Source organism: Ammospiza nelsoni, chromosome 2, assembly GCF_027579445.1.
Source record: "Ammospiza nelsoni isolate bAmmNel1 chromosome 2, bAmmNel1.pri, whole genome shotgun sequence".
Taxonomy (NCBI): domain Eukaryota; kingdom Metazoa; phylum Chordata; class Aves; order Passeriformes; family Passerellidae; genus Ammospiza; species Ammospiza nelsoni.
In genome coordinates, this window is record NC_080634.1 from 103,635,115 (window position 1) to 103,650,401 (window position 15,287).

The 15,287-nt window shown below is 46.8% G+C and overlaps 1 protein-coding gene across 1 annotated transcript in view; it reads left to right on the forward strand.

Annotated features, from left to right (window-relative positions):
- Positions 1 to 4,630: 4,630 nt before the first annotated feature.
- Positions 4,631 to 15,287, forward strand: part of RAI2 (retinoic acid induced 2) — a 43,796-nt gene continuing 33,139 nt past the window's right edge. Inside the window, exon 1 of the mRNA XM_059467063.1 lies at positions 4,631 to 4,745. The gene's annotated coding sequence lies outside the window, so the exon portion shown is untranslated. The remainder of the gene's footprint in view (positions 4,746 to 15,287) is intronic.

Consider the following 15,287-nt stretch of genomic DNA (forward strand, 5'->3'; position numbering starts at 1 on the left):
AATAAGGAGAAAAATATGTCATTTTATATACTTGTGATATACAAATAAAAATACTTGTGAAAGAATTTAAGAGCAGCATTGTAGAAAAATCTGTCTGGTATTTGCCTAATTGCCTGTAGACAGCCTGCAATATAGACACCTGCCTCTGAACTAATCACTCTCTGGTCCTTTTGTGGTCAACAGAGAAACACTGACACTTGGGAGAGTGATTTATCTCTTCCTAAACTACATGTCTAAGAAAGGTCAAATGAATTGCATCCTAAAAGTGCTTATTTCTTCTGGCTGACCATAAAGGTTGAAAAGTGACTAACTCAGACATAAATTAATACACTGTGGACAACCACACCAGCCTGTGGGTTGGTGGTGGGGGGGATATGCTGAAGTGCACCCCTATTCTTCCATTTGCCACAGGGGAAGGGTCTAAGAATAAAGACATAACCACACCTCTTCCTCCCCATAGATTTCCACAGTTTCATCAGATGAGAGATTTTTGGTTCAAGGAGTTTTGCCATACATCACAGGAAGGGTATTGTATGCCCAGACCTGCCTCACAATATCCTGTCAGACAGATAAACTCCTGTAGGTGCTGCTGCAAAGAAGTTTTGGATCCTGATTTATAGTAATGGTTAATCCTTCTTGGAGTCAGAAGCAGCTTGACTGGATCCCAATTACTGCTTAACAAGGTAGGTCTTGTCAAAACAGTTTTGAGGCCAGCTTCTTCAGATGCAAGCTGATCTTTAAGTGCAGCTGAAGATTGGCTTCAGTAGCACATCTTTGCTATGGCAAATTCTCTTTAAGACTTTTGGGGGGCTGACATGGAACCAACTTTCTGCTGGAAAACAGACTGAAATGTAAAAAGCAGCATAGTTATATGCATTACTGTTATCCAAAATCCTCAGTTATCTTTAGCTTCCCTATAGCTTATCCTTTTAAAAACCATATAGTAATGAACTTTGCCTACGTGTGATACCTTTGTTCTTCTCGCTAAATGCTTTCAGGATGATCAAATTACATATGATTCCAATGAATGCTCACACATTTAATTGAAAAGAGAAACAATTGTGAGAATGCTGTTCTTGAAGTCACTGTGCTTGATTTCAATATCCATGAGTTTGTATTTTCCATGTTTGATTGCAGAAACTTTGCCTAAAAAGTCCACACTTGAAGTTCAGACCACCTTAGAAAATGGTAATTTTTAAATGTTAAAGGAAATCAAATACACATTCACATCTGCTAGCATGTGGCCCTCCCATTGTAAAATAATTAAAAAACAACAACTAGATCGGGCTGACAATCACTGCATCAAAACCAGTATGTACCGTGGTCACATTACAAGCAACAAAGCTGAGCTTGGTGATTTATGACAAGATCACTAAAACCTCGTGATATATTTAGCAAGTGGTAATGGTAAAGGTTATAATTCCTCTGAGGGACAATAGTGATGAAATAAACCACGAGGGTCAAGTGGATTATGACCTTGTGAAAACTCAAATAATGGAGATGGAGCTTTATAAACTTCCTTATAATAGATAATGCCTTAAACAATTTAAAAGCTGCTCAGTACTCAATTTGGACTTGCCACAGGCTTACTACTGCCTATATATTACTAGAGGAAAACCTGAAAATTACTTCTGTCACTATGAATCTTGCATCTGCTCAGAACCCCCATTTTAGGTGCAATGAGTGCTCTTGCTGTGCTCTGAATGCTCCCAACAGACAGTGTGTGTGCACTCGTCTGTCAGTTCTCCCCACCCAGCATTTGCAGTGTGGCTGCTTATGCAGAATTTAAAGCTTCCAACGCATCCTGGATTGCTGTGTTAGTAATCACACCTGGCAGTATTAATTTTGCTACTGTATAGTACTATCCTGGGATCAAAGAGTGATCAAGGATAGGCTGAGAAGAATGGCACTGCTGATTGCTTTACATGCTTGGCAAAAGGGAAGATGTCACGTTTGTCAGCACAGACAATACACCAGGCTCATGCAGATCCTCTCTCCAGAGTTACCTGAGACACCCAGCTTTAGAATACTGTTTATATAGGAGCTGAGGAGCACACATATGTGAATTCGTGCTGAGATTTAGGTGGAGGTGGAGCAGCATCACAGGCAAATGGTGAGTGTCATGATCAACCTGAGTACATGATCCTGCACAAACAGTGTGAAAACAGCCTATGGGATCAGTCCCATAAAAGACTACGACCATGAGTCACTTGACCAAGGTCATTCATATACGTAATTTGGGCTCCTTCATTTTCATTCTTGCTGTAGTTTGCCTCCTGTGTGGCAACCCACCTCACCAGAGCTAGATTTCTGTACCAAGATACAATATTGAACTAGCAGATTTCTGGAGAAAGCTGCATGGATAAAGCAGCCATACTGAGGCATACATGAACAGATTTGCAAATTAATGCATAGAAAAAATTCCTCTGCCAGAAACATGGAGAAGTTTGAGACCGTGCTATCTCAGCTTCAAAGACATGGATAGGAGGGAAGAGAAGGAAACATCACAATGCTTACCCAGTTGTATAACAGCACTGACAATGGCAGGCCTGGGAGGGCATCAGTCTGAAAGCACACGGGACAATCAGCTGCCATTGAGAGAGGGATTTTTGATTGATTTTAAATTAAGGTCACTGTCCCCAGGCCACAGCTAGATTTGATTCTTTCTGTCACATTTTAGAAGAGTGACAGAAACTTCTTTGCAACCAGCACTCTCTCTCTTCAGTGACTCAATGCATAATGATGTTTTTTTCAGTGGGCTTTGATGATTCCAACTTCCATGATATGCCACAAGTTGGTTCAGCAGTGACATTCTCCCACTGAAAGCCACTCATCCCTTTTACTGCTCAAATCTATGCAGTGAGGGCATTAGGAAAGCTGTGGGCAGCACAAAACTAACCCAGGTGTGACATTTAATCTGAGAGGTGCATTCACTGCTGGCAGGTGAGCAGTGACTATCAACATACACCAAGGGGAAAGGGGAAAACCAGAGCAAGCCCAGCCATGAGCCATTTGTCATGGAGGGACCTTTCTGAGCAAGCGGTGATTTGGTTGTTCTCTGTGGATTTCTCTCCTGTTAATTCATTCATTTTTGCCCTCAAAATGATATCAGCTGCCTGCTGTCAGATGGCAAAGGGCTCCACAGCTGTGTTTGCATGAAGAATCACCTCTGTACAGTCAGGAGCTCTGTTAATGGCCTCTCCCTTTGTGCTGGAAGCCAGGGCCACCAGCCCCTGCCCACCCTCTCCACGCTGCTCGAGATTTGAGGAATCTCTTCACATGTCCCCTCTGGTGCCTCCTGCCAGTGTGCATGCACCTAACTACAAAACCCTTTCTAGCCGTGGATTATCACTGCTGGCCTCCTCAGAATCTTTTACAGCTCTGCCATGTCTTTTTTGAGAAGGTGGGACTGGAATTCCAGCAGTATTGAGAGCACAGGTCCAGCACACATTTTCCAGTGTAAAATCTTTTCCTTTTCATTGCTCTCCTAACAAGTGCTGACATTTGAGTCACTCTTTTGGCCACACTGAGCATGGAGCTGACATTTTCTCAGCTGTGCATGTCCCTGGGCTCTCAACCTAGGGAAAGTGATGGCCAAAATTCTTCCATGATGATGGGCAAGAAATAAATGACCAACTGCAACTGTACAGTTGTGCTGTCTGGGGAAAAAAAACCCAAACTACCTTGGAATAACAGTAGTGGATTTTAAATCCCAAGATGGTACGAAATTCCCTCTCAGGCAGCTTGACCTAAATTCCTATGGGCAATGAGGAAGCCACATATTTGGAGCATTTGAAAGAAAACTAGACAAATGCCCATAAATTATTGTATGGGGGACATTCCTACTCTCTTTTGCAAGATGGATTAGGCAGATGACCTACTAAGTTTTTTTTTTCTTCTTTCACTAATTCCTAGGATGTCATGAGTGTGTGTGCTTTACCCTTTCTTAAATCATAATCTGACTGATCCAGCACCAGTCAAAGGTTTTGAAAAGCCCATTAAACCGCAAGAGGAAATCTTGAGCGGTTTGTTAATATCAACAGAAATCCAGATGGAATTACAATTATCTTTTATGTACATTCGAGGGCATATTATGTAATACTAGCCATGGATTTAGTTTAATGCACCCCACCTTCCAATAAGCTGCTGGCGCCACTTAATAGCGATTTGAAACCTACAAAAAACTCTTTTGCCCTTGACAAAACCGTTTTAAAGCCCAGAGACTGAGGTCAAGAGGCTTGGGATACTCAGAGTCTGATGGGAAAACGGGGAGGAGGGAAAGCGAGGATGGAAAAGAGGGGGGGGGGGGGGGGGGGGGGCGAGAGGAGGAATTAAGAAGGGCAAAGAGGTGGAGAGGGAATACAGAAAAACAGGAAGTCAGAATCGTGGTCAATCCCCGATAAACGCGGAGGAGACGAGGTCAAAACTTCAAGGGCGCAGGGAGCAAACCCCAAGCGCGGTATGAGGGAGGCCGGCGCTGCCCGCCGCAGCATCCTCCGGCGCTCCGGGCGCTCCGGGCGGGCGGGCAGCGGGAGGGCGGGGGCGGCGCCGGCGGGCGTGGCGCAGGTTGGGCGGGCCCGCCCCCGGCGCTCGCCCCGCCCCGGCCCGCCCGGCGCGGGGGGAGCGGGCCGCGGTACCGGGCAGGGCAGGGCGGCGCGTCCCCGGCGGCGGCCGCGCTTGACAGAGCGGGCGGCGGCTGCGGCCCCATGGAGCCCAGCTAGGGGCTGCCGCACCTTCCACCGGAGGTAGGTGCCGCGGAGCGGATGCGCACCGACAGCCCGGGGCGGGTGCAGCGGTGACAGGTTGGCCGGGCGGCGGCGTTTTGCGGGAATCGCACCCCCCCGAGCCTTCTTGCCACGGGCGGCCGGGCGCTGCGGTGCCGCGGGGAGGGCGGCGGCCCCGCTCCCCGCTTCGGCCCGTGACTATTGTTTCTGGTGGCGCCGGGCGGGCGCAGCGCGATCCCGGTGGCGGCGGCGGCTTTGTGCGGGTTGTCCCGGCAGTGGGGCTGCGGCGCTGGGGGGGCGCGGAGGGACCGCGGCGGGGACGGGGACGGGGCGAGACCGTGACCGCACGAGCAGAGCCACCCGCCCCACCCCCGCCCTTCCTCCTCCTTCTCCTCCTCCTCCTCCTCCTGCCTGCGCAACTTCTCCAAAATCGCGGCCGTGGGTGCGCGGGGAGGAGCCCGCATCGCCCCCCGCGGCTCCTGCTGCCCCACGGGCGGCGCAGCGCGCTCGGCACGGCCGCGGCGGCGATCGGCGCCCGGCCCGCGCTCCGCCAAAGGAGATTAGAAACGTGCAGGCGGCATTTCAAGATGGGCGGTAATGGGATCATTTGGGGTCCCTCGCGTAGCCGGTCACAGGCGAGCCGCAGGAGGAGAATTTACCCTTCCGAAGTTGGGGCAGAAATCCCTGCCGCTGTCGCCCGGAGTGTGCCAGGCGGAGGGACTGTCACCTGCGGCTCCCTGAATGGCTTTTTCGGGCTGAGGCTGTCGCGGGGCGTGGGTCATTGCGCCGGCGTCGCCGCGGTCCGGGCGTACGTGGCGGTGGATGCCAGGGTGAAGTGTCGTGCTCCAGAAGTTCTGCATCCCTCCGGGGGATGCTGCGGGGTGCAAGCGCCCTGGGCAGGAGTTGCTGGGCAGTTCTTCTCCTTCTCTCATTTCCCCCCAACACACCTCTTTTTTGAGAGATTGGTTCGGCTTTGGTTCATTTACCGCTGTTGATGGTAGTTTTCTTGCACATTCTCCATCAGAATTATTTTTCTAGAGAGAAAAATTATTCAAATGTGGGATTCAAAGTATATATATTGTCTAATGGGGGTGTATTGTTAAAGAGGAAAGAGTATCTCGTTGCCCATTAATTCTTCAGGTATTTTCCGTTTAAACTTGATGAGGAAATGTTTTTCCTTTTTTTAAGTAACCTTTCATGTCATTTATCATTAGCAAATCGGCTTGGCATTCAAAGTAAATATTTTCTCACAAATATGCTGCTGATTACTAACGTTATGTCTGAAACACTCCATAGGACAGAAATCAGCACACCTCCGTTTGTTTTTTTTAATATGTAAATTTGAAAAGCGCTTCCATTTCACGAGGCCGTGAGTGGCCCCGTTAATCAGATGTAACTACAGTAACTGGCAGAGGAGGCTGCTGATAGCCAGGGTGGTCCCTGCACCACTCTCCCAGAGCAACCTGATCAATTAATGCATCCTCACTGGTTTGTCCTTGGCATCTTTGATGAATTTTATAGTATTTCTGTGAGGAGCTCCAATGGGGGAAGCTGAAGTCTCTTTCACCTTCAGAGATGACTGAAGCCAAATTTGAAGAGGGAATAACTCTTTGAGTTGACTGGAGAGTGCTGCTGAGTTCCTGTGTGTACACTAAATTCTGGAGGCGATCCAGCAGCCAGAGCTATCTGGGTCAGGCTGGAAATCACCTCAGTGATGGGTTTTGCAGGGTCCTGGTCACTTCCTACCAAAAGAAAGCGAGTGTTAAGCTTTTGCAACATGCACAGATTGCGTTGTAGGCATGGACTGGAGAATGGAACTGGTCATGTAGCAGGCTTGGCGTTTACAATCAGCAGGTCACACTGAGCACCCTACAACTTCAGGATGCTTGACTTCACTGTGCAGAGCCTGCAGCAGTATGAATTACAGGGGAAAAAATGCATTTAGATGTAACAAAGGCTGCTGGCTCATCTCCTGCATGAGGAACTATTTTTTTTTTTAAATCTGGCTCCCGTTTCTGCCTCTGACTCAAGCTGCCGGTGTAGCTGTGGGCAAATCATTCTATGTTTCTCTCTCTCCTCATCTCTGCCTGACCTGCCAAGGTCTCATCTGTACAGGGCTGTGCGTTCAGACCCCAGCTCAAGCCCCTTGCTTTCCATCAGCTGCCTTGCACACGGCAGTCTGAGACCCGAGGTCGGTGGTACCTCTCTGCTCGGAGGGGATACAGTCTGACATTCAAACACTGCTGCTGGAGCCAGTCACACAGACCTAGCAGCCTCACAGCAACTCATCAGTCTCTAATCCTAGCCCTGTTCTAATCCAGTCGTTCCCTGCTGCTGATGGAATCCTTCGAGCTGCGTTTGGCTGCGTGCTCGCCCTCGTGCCAGGGAGGCAGCGCCGCTGGAGATGGGCTGGGGAGCACCAGCCCTTCGGGACACAGGCTGGCACTCCGGGCTACAAAATGCCTGGCACGAGAGGCCTGCTGTGATTTAGAAATAGAAATTATAGCTGAAGGGTAAATTGCAGCAATGTCAGAGGAAACTGCCCAGCAAATGGGAGCTGGGGCATTCCTGCGCAGCCAGCGGCGTGCTGTGCTGTGGGAGGGAGCGGAGGTGCAAGGGTGCAGCTCCCTGGCCTAACATAACAACAGCATTCTTATTTTAGCATGGAAGACAGCCAGAGATAAGGAGGGGTTGTCATCCGGCTGGTTGGAGGATAAAAAAAAAAAAAAAAGGAAAAGCTGTGTGGAAAAGTATTTTGATGTAGGTAAAGAAAAAAAAAAAAAAAAGCAGATAACCTTACAAGTTAGATAGACCAGCTATGTAAAGCTGCCAGGACAAAGCTTTTCCCATAAAATCCAGAATGATCCTAATTAAGCCCAGACCCTGTTAAATGACACATGGCTTTATTTATTTCAGATGTTTCTAGGTCCTAAAGATGGGGCCAAATGTGAAGAGTTTGATGTGGCAGATAGTTTAACCTCAATTACTTTTACATAAATCATGTGATTGTTACGGTAGCTGAAGTACCTCTGATGGGTGCCCCAGAGCTACTGATAAAAAAAAAAAGATTTTTTAAAAATCCCCTGGAAAACATATGGCAGTGCAGGTGAGGGTTTGTGGAAGAGAGGTGGCCATCCTCTGAGACAGGAGGATGGGAGTGTGGGAGCTGTTGTGGTGCTGTGTGCTTGCTGGTCTGTATGCACAGGCAGCTGAAATGGTGGCTTTGTAGAACAGGCAGCCAGAGAAAGGGATGTAAAATGGGAGCTGACAAATATTCTTGTTATGAAACTGGGATGGAGGAATGATTTATGGGGGTACTTGCTTTTATTTTATTTTATTTCAAGGGGAAGGAGATGGTTGGTGATGTGAGGCACTAGCCATGGATGGCTTTGTTTTGAGATCAGGCTGTGCTGGGTCCTGCCTCCAGAAACAGCATCTACAGAATAACAATACAGTAAAACATTTTCCAGCATTGCTTTAGTTTCACAGTCTGTTTTCAGGATGAAAAAGTTTTCCTTATCTTATGTTCAAAGCTGCAGGCCTAAATCCTCCCACCAGACTCTAGCTTTCAAATAAGAGGTGGCTGTATGAGAGGTCCTAGGTTGTGTGGATCTTTGTTAGCCTGTCTCAGTTCTCCTAGGGAATTTCCTTCCCTGGGTTTGCAGTATTGCCCATCCCTCCTAGGGCACTGAGCTGCTCTGTAAATAGGCCACTCTGTGGAGGAGCTGCTCTGCTGGGTGATTTAATGTAGCTTGTTAGTTCTGGCTTTCCTTTTTACCCACCCCCACCCAGTTCTGTCTGTGCTGTCCTTCGGTGCACAGAGCAGTGCTGTAACATGGACAAGGTGAGTTTACAGGGTCACAGCTGCAGGATTTTGCCCATCCTGTGGGTGGCTGGGTGTCCTGGGGACCCTTATGTAAGCTGCTGCTCCACAGTCAATTGCTGGCTTTGGGTGTTAGTGACTGCATCCCTCTGAGCAGGACCTGTTTTCAGCATCCTTTTGTTGCTCCCAGTTAATAGAATCATAGAATAGTTGAATTAGAAGGGACCTACAGGTCATCTAATCCAACCCCCCTGCAGTAAGCAGGGACATCTTCAACTAGACTAGGTTGCTCAGAGCTCTGTCCAGCCTGACTTGGAATGTTTCCAGGCATAGGTCATTTGCCACCTCTCTGGGCAAGTTGCAGTGTCTCCCCACTCTCCCAGTAAAAAAATTCTTCCTTATGTCCAGTTTAAATTGACCCTAGTTTAAAACTCTTGTCCTATTGCAGCAGGCCCTGCTAAAACATCTGTCCCTGCAGTCTGTCCTGTTGGTCCTCATTAGGTATTGGAAGATGCTGTAAGGTTTTCCTGGAGCCTTCTCTTCTCCAGGATGAACAGCCCCAGCTGTCTCAGCCTGTCCTCATAGGAGAGGTGCTCCAACCCTTGGACCATCTCTGTGGCCTCCTCTGGACCTGCTCCAACGAGTCTCTGTCCTTCCTGTGCTGAGAGCCCAGAGCTGGATGCAGTATTCCAGGTGGGATCTCACACAAGAGTGGAGGGTGCCCTTGATCCCACTGCTTGTGCCATTGATACAGTTATTGATACATACTGGGATGCCAGTCCCAGTATGGACCTGAGAGGGACATCACTCATCACTGATCTCAATTTGTGCATGTAGTTGTTGGAAATGCTTCTTAAAGATATCTGAGGGCTAAATGTTCACAAGAATTAAACAAAGAGTCTGGGGTAGGTCTCCTGTTTCCTCCACACTTTCAGAAACAAGGTGTCCTTCAGCTCAGCAGCTCCCGGGTCTGTGTACTGCTCCCACTCCCCTTAGAGTGGCTAGAGAGCAGCCACTATAGCAGAAGGAAGGCAGCTGCTGTTGGGTTACCCCCACCTCTCCCATGGCAGGCACAGAGATGTCAAAACAAGCCTCAGGACTGACTGACTGTGTCCCCAAATCTCTTATCTTAGTGTTATCTCTGAGCTGATGACTGGGGGTGAGCTCTGAATGACAAGAGAGGCGAGGGAAGTTTGCTGTGACTCCTCACTGAGCTTCAGTGGGGCTGCAAAGGGCAGGTCCCTGAGCATTCTGGTGCAGCTCCAAATTCATTTGGTCAGACTAATTTTGAAAACCAGTCTCCCTTCCAATGTGTGCATGTGCTTCAGCCTTTTAATTATTCTGTGCTTTTCCTGTGGCATGGAAACAAAGAGGCGGAAATGTAGTGGCCACCAGGAGGGCCAAGAGGGCAATGGCTCTTGCCTGCCCTGGCAGTCAGTGTGCTCCTCATAGCAAAGCCAGGTTATTTGGAGGAGTGCAGGTCTTTCAGTCCAGGAAAAAATAATTTGTTAATGGCCAGAGAATAATCACTTTACTCTGAAAAGCCTCTCCAGCTGCATTGCACCAACTGTTCTTTATCAGTCTCTGAATCCTTAATGACAGTAGCAGCTAATTTCTCTTTCTGTGTTTTTCTAGCTGCAGTGTCCTATTTTCTCTGAGTTTATTGAGAAAATAATAGAAGTCATTACATAGCTACTTGTCACCTTTCAGAAAAGAAAACTTCTCCCTGCCTGAATGGCCAAGTTAGTCACTTGGTGACTGACTCAGACAATAGCAACTTTTTGTAGCTCATCAGTTATTAATCTGTGCCTGCTGAATAAACTAATGAACTAGAGGAGTATTACTGAAGTTCTAATCTGTGATTATCAGAATATGGCAAATGCACTGTTCACAAGCAGTGTGACAAAGGCACATGTACATTCTGTGGCGTGTAAGCAAAAAAATCAAGAAATAAAGGGTTGGGAGTGACAAAGTGAGAAATGTTAATTCATTGTGTTTATTTTCTTTAAAATTTGATGGTCTTTGAAGCTTATGTGGCAGTATTGCACAAAATGGTCCTTGGTTAAAAGAAAACTATTAGGTGTTCCACATATATCTATAATAATTAGGTTAAAGAAAAGATAATGGGGAACATTGGAATAGATGGGCAGTGAGAATGGAAGACACAGAAAATAAAGTGAAATGTGAAGTATTTTTGTATTTGTGTGATACACATCTTTTTGGTTGTTGGTGATGGATCACTTGCTGTAGAGCTGGATCTACACAAGGCCACTGCAAAGCAAACAGGAAGGGCAACACATTGTTTTTTAATCAGGATTTTCTTAACCAAGAAGTCAGGCATACTGTCTGAATAATAGATGCCTTCATCTCCAGCCTTGGTGGTGGGGCTGGAGGTCTGAGGCAGCTCTCTGCCAGGAGGTCTGCCCTGCAGAAAGGGGGGAAGAGTACTTCTGACATAGCCAGAGCTTGCTCTGCAGGCTGTGGGATGCTGAGGGGAGACCAGGAGGAAATAGGAACATACAAGCAGATCCTAGAAGAAGGAGCACACAGAAGAGCCTTTCTGTTTTCATGTGACATTCTTGTAATTCATCTCTGGTCCCTGGGGGATGGATGGAGTTTCCTCTTGCCTTTCCGTGCTGGAGAAGCCATGTTTGCTTAGGGTGGATTCACAAAGCTGCTGTGACAGAGCAAACTGGGCTCTGGGTTAGATGCAGTATTGTGTGTGCAGATACATCAAGGGCTGTGTTCTCTCCCAGGACTGGTGGTGCCAAGCTCAGTACCTCACATCTGCCCACAGCCTTGTGCCTACGCTTGTGTTCATTTTGCAGAAAACTGCTTGACCACGCTCCAGTTGTTGCTGGTAGGTGGAAGAAAACAGACGCAAGGAATTTACTTCCCTGCTCACCAAGGAAATGCATCTGCCTTTGGTTTGGGTTTGATGTTGAGGTCTCTAACTGATTTTTTAGATGCTTGTGTAACAGCTGTGTTTCGCTGTGAAATCATCACTTCTTTTAGGATGCATTTTGGCTGTCACCACAGCTTTCTGTCCTCTAAAGGGGGGTATTAAATTGATGGGGGTAGCCATCAATTTGATGCCATGAGTGCTGCAGACAGGAAAGTGGAAGCAGCATAAGGCTGTGTGCCATGGATCCCCATGTTCATGTAACTCCAGAGCTGTGCAGTGACTGCCCTGGAGGGACCCAGTGCATTCTCCCACCAGAATGACTGGGTCAGGAGACAAGGTGGGTGCCCTTGATCACAAGCAGGCTACAGACATCTTAGACTCACTTTGGTTACTGGAAAGGCTGGTCAACACTCTTACTTGTATTTGCTTTTTAGTGGAACTAAAGAGCTCTTTGGTCTGCAGCATAAATACCCAAATATTTTGGGATCTGATAATTCTGATTTTCTTGAGAAGAGATGCCCCTGCATTTCAAGGAGCTGAGGTTCTCAATTGAGTAGCCTTTTATTTTTAAAAAGGAAGGAGGTGTTTTTATTAGAGTTTCCTGTTTTGGACTCTGTTTAGAGGGTATGAAGTGGTCAGAGGAGGGAGAGTTTTCATTTAGGTCAGGATTGTCTCTTTGTATTTTCTTATACATACACGTGTGTATATATATATATATATATATATATATATATATATATAAAATATAATTTGAATTTTGCAATTTTCCCCAGTTCTAGTTAAGGCTGCTACTTAAAGTAAATCTAAATAAGGTTTCCTGTCAAGAATGGTTAAGATTTAGCTGGCCCTGCCTGGGGCTGAGGGATGGCTTAGGACACTTCTCAAGGTCCATTTCAGGACCCTTTCTGTGATTTTAGGCAGTTACTCAACAAAACAGATCCATTGTAGGTTGTGCTGGTTATGCTGAAAGGTTTTTGCTATAGCATTTAATGTGGTTATTTGTTTGAAAAGGAAATAATAGGTAATTGTAGCATAGTTTCTGCATCTGCACTGGACAAATGTTTCTTTAAATAGGAAAATAACTGATGTTACATTTTTAGACCAGCATCGTGATATGGGTGTGATTAATTTTTCCAGGAGCTTTGTGTTTTTTATATCTGCTTAAGTGTATTAACATTTTAAAAGGTCAAAGGTAAGCTTTAAAATGGATGCCAAATTAAGATGGATGGGAGGAAAATGACATTTACTTCTTGTTACTGCACATTGTTTGAATTTGACCAAAGGCAAAAACAAAACAAAGAACAACCCTCCCCCCCGTACACACGCACGCATGCACGCGTGCTTGCATGGACAGACAGCCGTGTTCCCACCACCTGCCTTCCCTCCACACCTGGTATGGCAAAATCTTATTCATCAGGGCTGGTTAATCATGATAATCATCATTATAATCCTAACAAAATCAGCAGTCCAGTGTATTCACTTCCAGACAGCCTCTGTATTCTTTTGCAAAGTATATAATTTAACTAGTGTGAGTGGGCTCTGTAAATAAAAGTAGCTAAAATATAAATATTAGGAAAACATGGCTAATGAGAACTCTAACCACATTATCATTTCCTGCCCTTGCTATGTTTGAGATGATGATTTCATCAGGGAAGGGACTGGACCCTCATCCCTATTCATGCAGTTCCTTGCACGCTGAGTCCCAGTGAAGCAGAGGATAAAGTATGGTGGGAGTGATGCCGTTATTTCAGTGGGAATGGTGGCCAGTCCCAGCCAAGAGCACGCCCTTAGCAGAGCTGCTCTGTGACCACACCAGTGTTTGGGTTTGGACAGAGTGCCACAGCTGGAGGGAAGGGCTGGATCTGGTTTAGGTCCATCACTTCCACTCCTGTCCTTCCATGGTGGTGGGTGGCTGTGCTGGTGATATGCCCTGTGCCTCAGGAATCTCAGCCACTCTCTGGTGAAAGGGACCCAGCCTGCTATTGTGGGTGCTGTTGAACAAGGCAGATTCGCTCCTCTCATTTCATGACATCTGCCAGTATAAGGAGGGTTTAAAACAAGGGAGAAAACCACTAATATTTCTCCAAATCCTTCTTCCTACTGGTGGCTGCTGGCTCATCTGGGAGGCTTCAGAGTGCGTGTGTGTCAGCCTCTGGATGCTCAGCCCCATGCCATGTCCCAGAGCACACCCCAGCCTCGTGTGGGCACCAGGGCTGTGTGGCTCTGGGAAGAGTCACCCACCCAGTGCCAGCTGTGCCACCAAGAGCCATGTGGAGCCAGGAAAAGGCAGTGCTGCTGTTCCCATTCCACCTCTACCTGCCCGCCCTGGGCTCCCTGGGCAGGGCAGCTGCCCCGAGCAGAGATGGGAAAGAGAAGGGCTGGCAGCAGCTGCCTCAAGGGAGGAAAATGCAGCACTCAGCCCTGCCCCTGCACAGCAGCCTGAGGTGTGTCTAAGGCTGGGATAAGGGATAGGCAAACCTTCTCCTCCCTCCCCAAGAAGCAGCAAGCTCTCCTAAGCATCCCTTCCTGGATGCTGAAAATGTTTGTCTGACAAAAAAAAGAAAAAGAAGAAAAAATGACAATTGCTCATATGCTTTGTTCCAGTGTGAAAATGTATTTTTCATTTCAAACTGAATGGATTCTGAGTTGAATCTGAGTAGAACAGACTAGACAGTTTCATTTTTTCATTTTACCAAAATTGTTTTTAAATCACTCAGCCCAAATATTTCTTTTTAAATTTTTTACCCCAGCCTTGCCACTATTGCAAACAATTCCATTATTTGCGTAGCTCTAATTGCAGTGATTAAACAAACACAGCAAACTCCGACCCTTGCAGAGCCTCATCACAGCCCCACAGCCAGCTTGGTCTGTATTTTGTCAGCAGAGAGGGAGATGTGGCTTTGTGTAGACTGAAAATAAATTATGGACTTTCTGCTATTTTTTTCCCCTCTGAACTGATACACTATCAGTTTGGAGAATGAATAATTTTGCCTGTTCTCTTGCTAGTGGGCTGTGAGATATCTCCCTATTGTGAACCTGGTACAGTTTTAAAAGCATTTGGATTTTCAGTGCTTTGTTCACGTGTTACATTTAAGTTGCAACCTCTGTTGTGTTACTAGAATAATGTGTAGGGTTGCTATTCTATTAGTAATACCCATATTAACATAAAGAGATACAGATACCTACATCTGTGTGGAGTTTTTTTCTGTGAAGGTGTTGGGTACCTGAAGACAGGGTTAAGGAAGATTTTATGTGACTACAGTTCCATCAAATAGGAACAAACAATTTTTTGGACATTTTTTAATGGCATTTATTTATAGCAGGTAGCGCACAGGCGGCTGCTATTTCTCAGTGTGCTGGAAGAATGTTCTCCAGATGGTGCTTGCTGTTTATGCTTTTATTCACTTCGCCTGAACACAGCAGCACTCTACACAAAACACAGAAAATTGGAAAATAAAAACAATTATGCTTTTACAAAGTGCCATGTGATTTGCTGAGATGTCTGAGCTGACTGATGAGCCGTGCTGGGGGCAGCGGGGGGACCGCGCCCGTCACAGGCCCCCAGCCCCACGCGGGTCACAGGCTCTCCCAAAAGCTGGGTTTGAGCAGAGCGCAAATCCCACCCTGTGTGTCTGTGCCTCTTCTGCCTCCCTTCTCCTGCACAGGGGTTTGGGTGAGTGTAGGAAAGGCTGTCATTTTAATGGCAATATTTTTGTTGGGTTTTCTGTGACTGTGCAGCCCCAAGGTGGGAGAGACGTGAGACAAAGCATTTCATAAACCTCGCCCGTGCCATCGTGTTCCTTCAGCTCCTCATCTCACTGAAAAGTATTAAGGC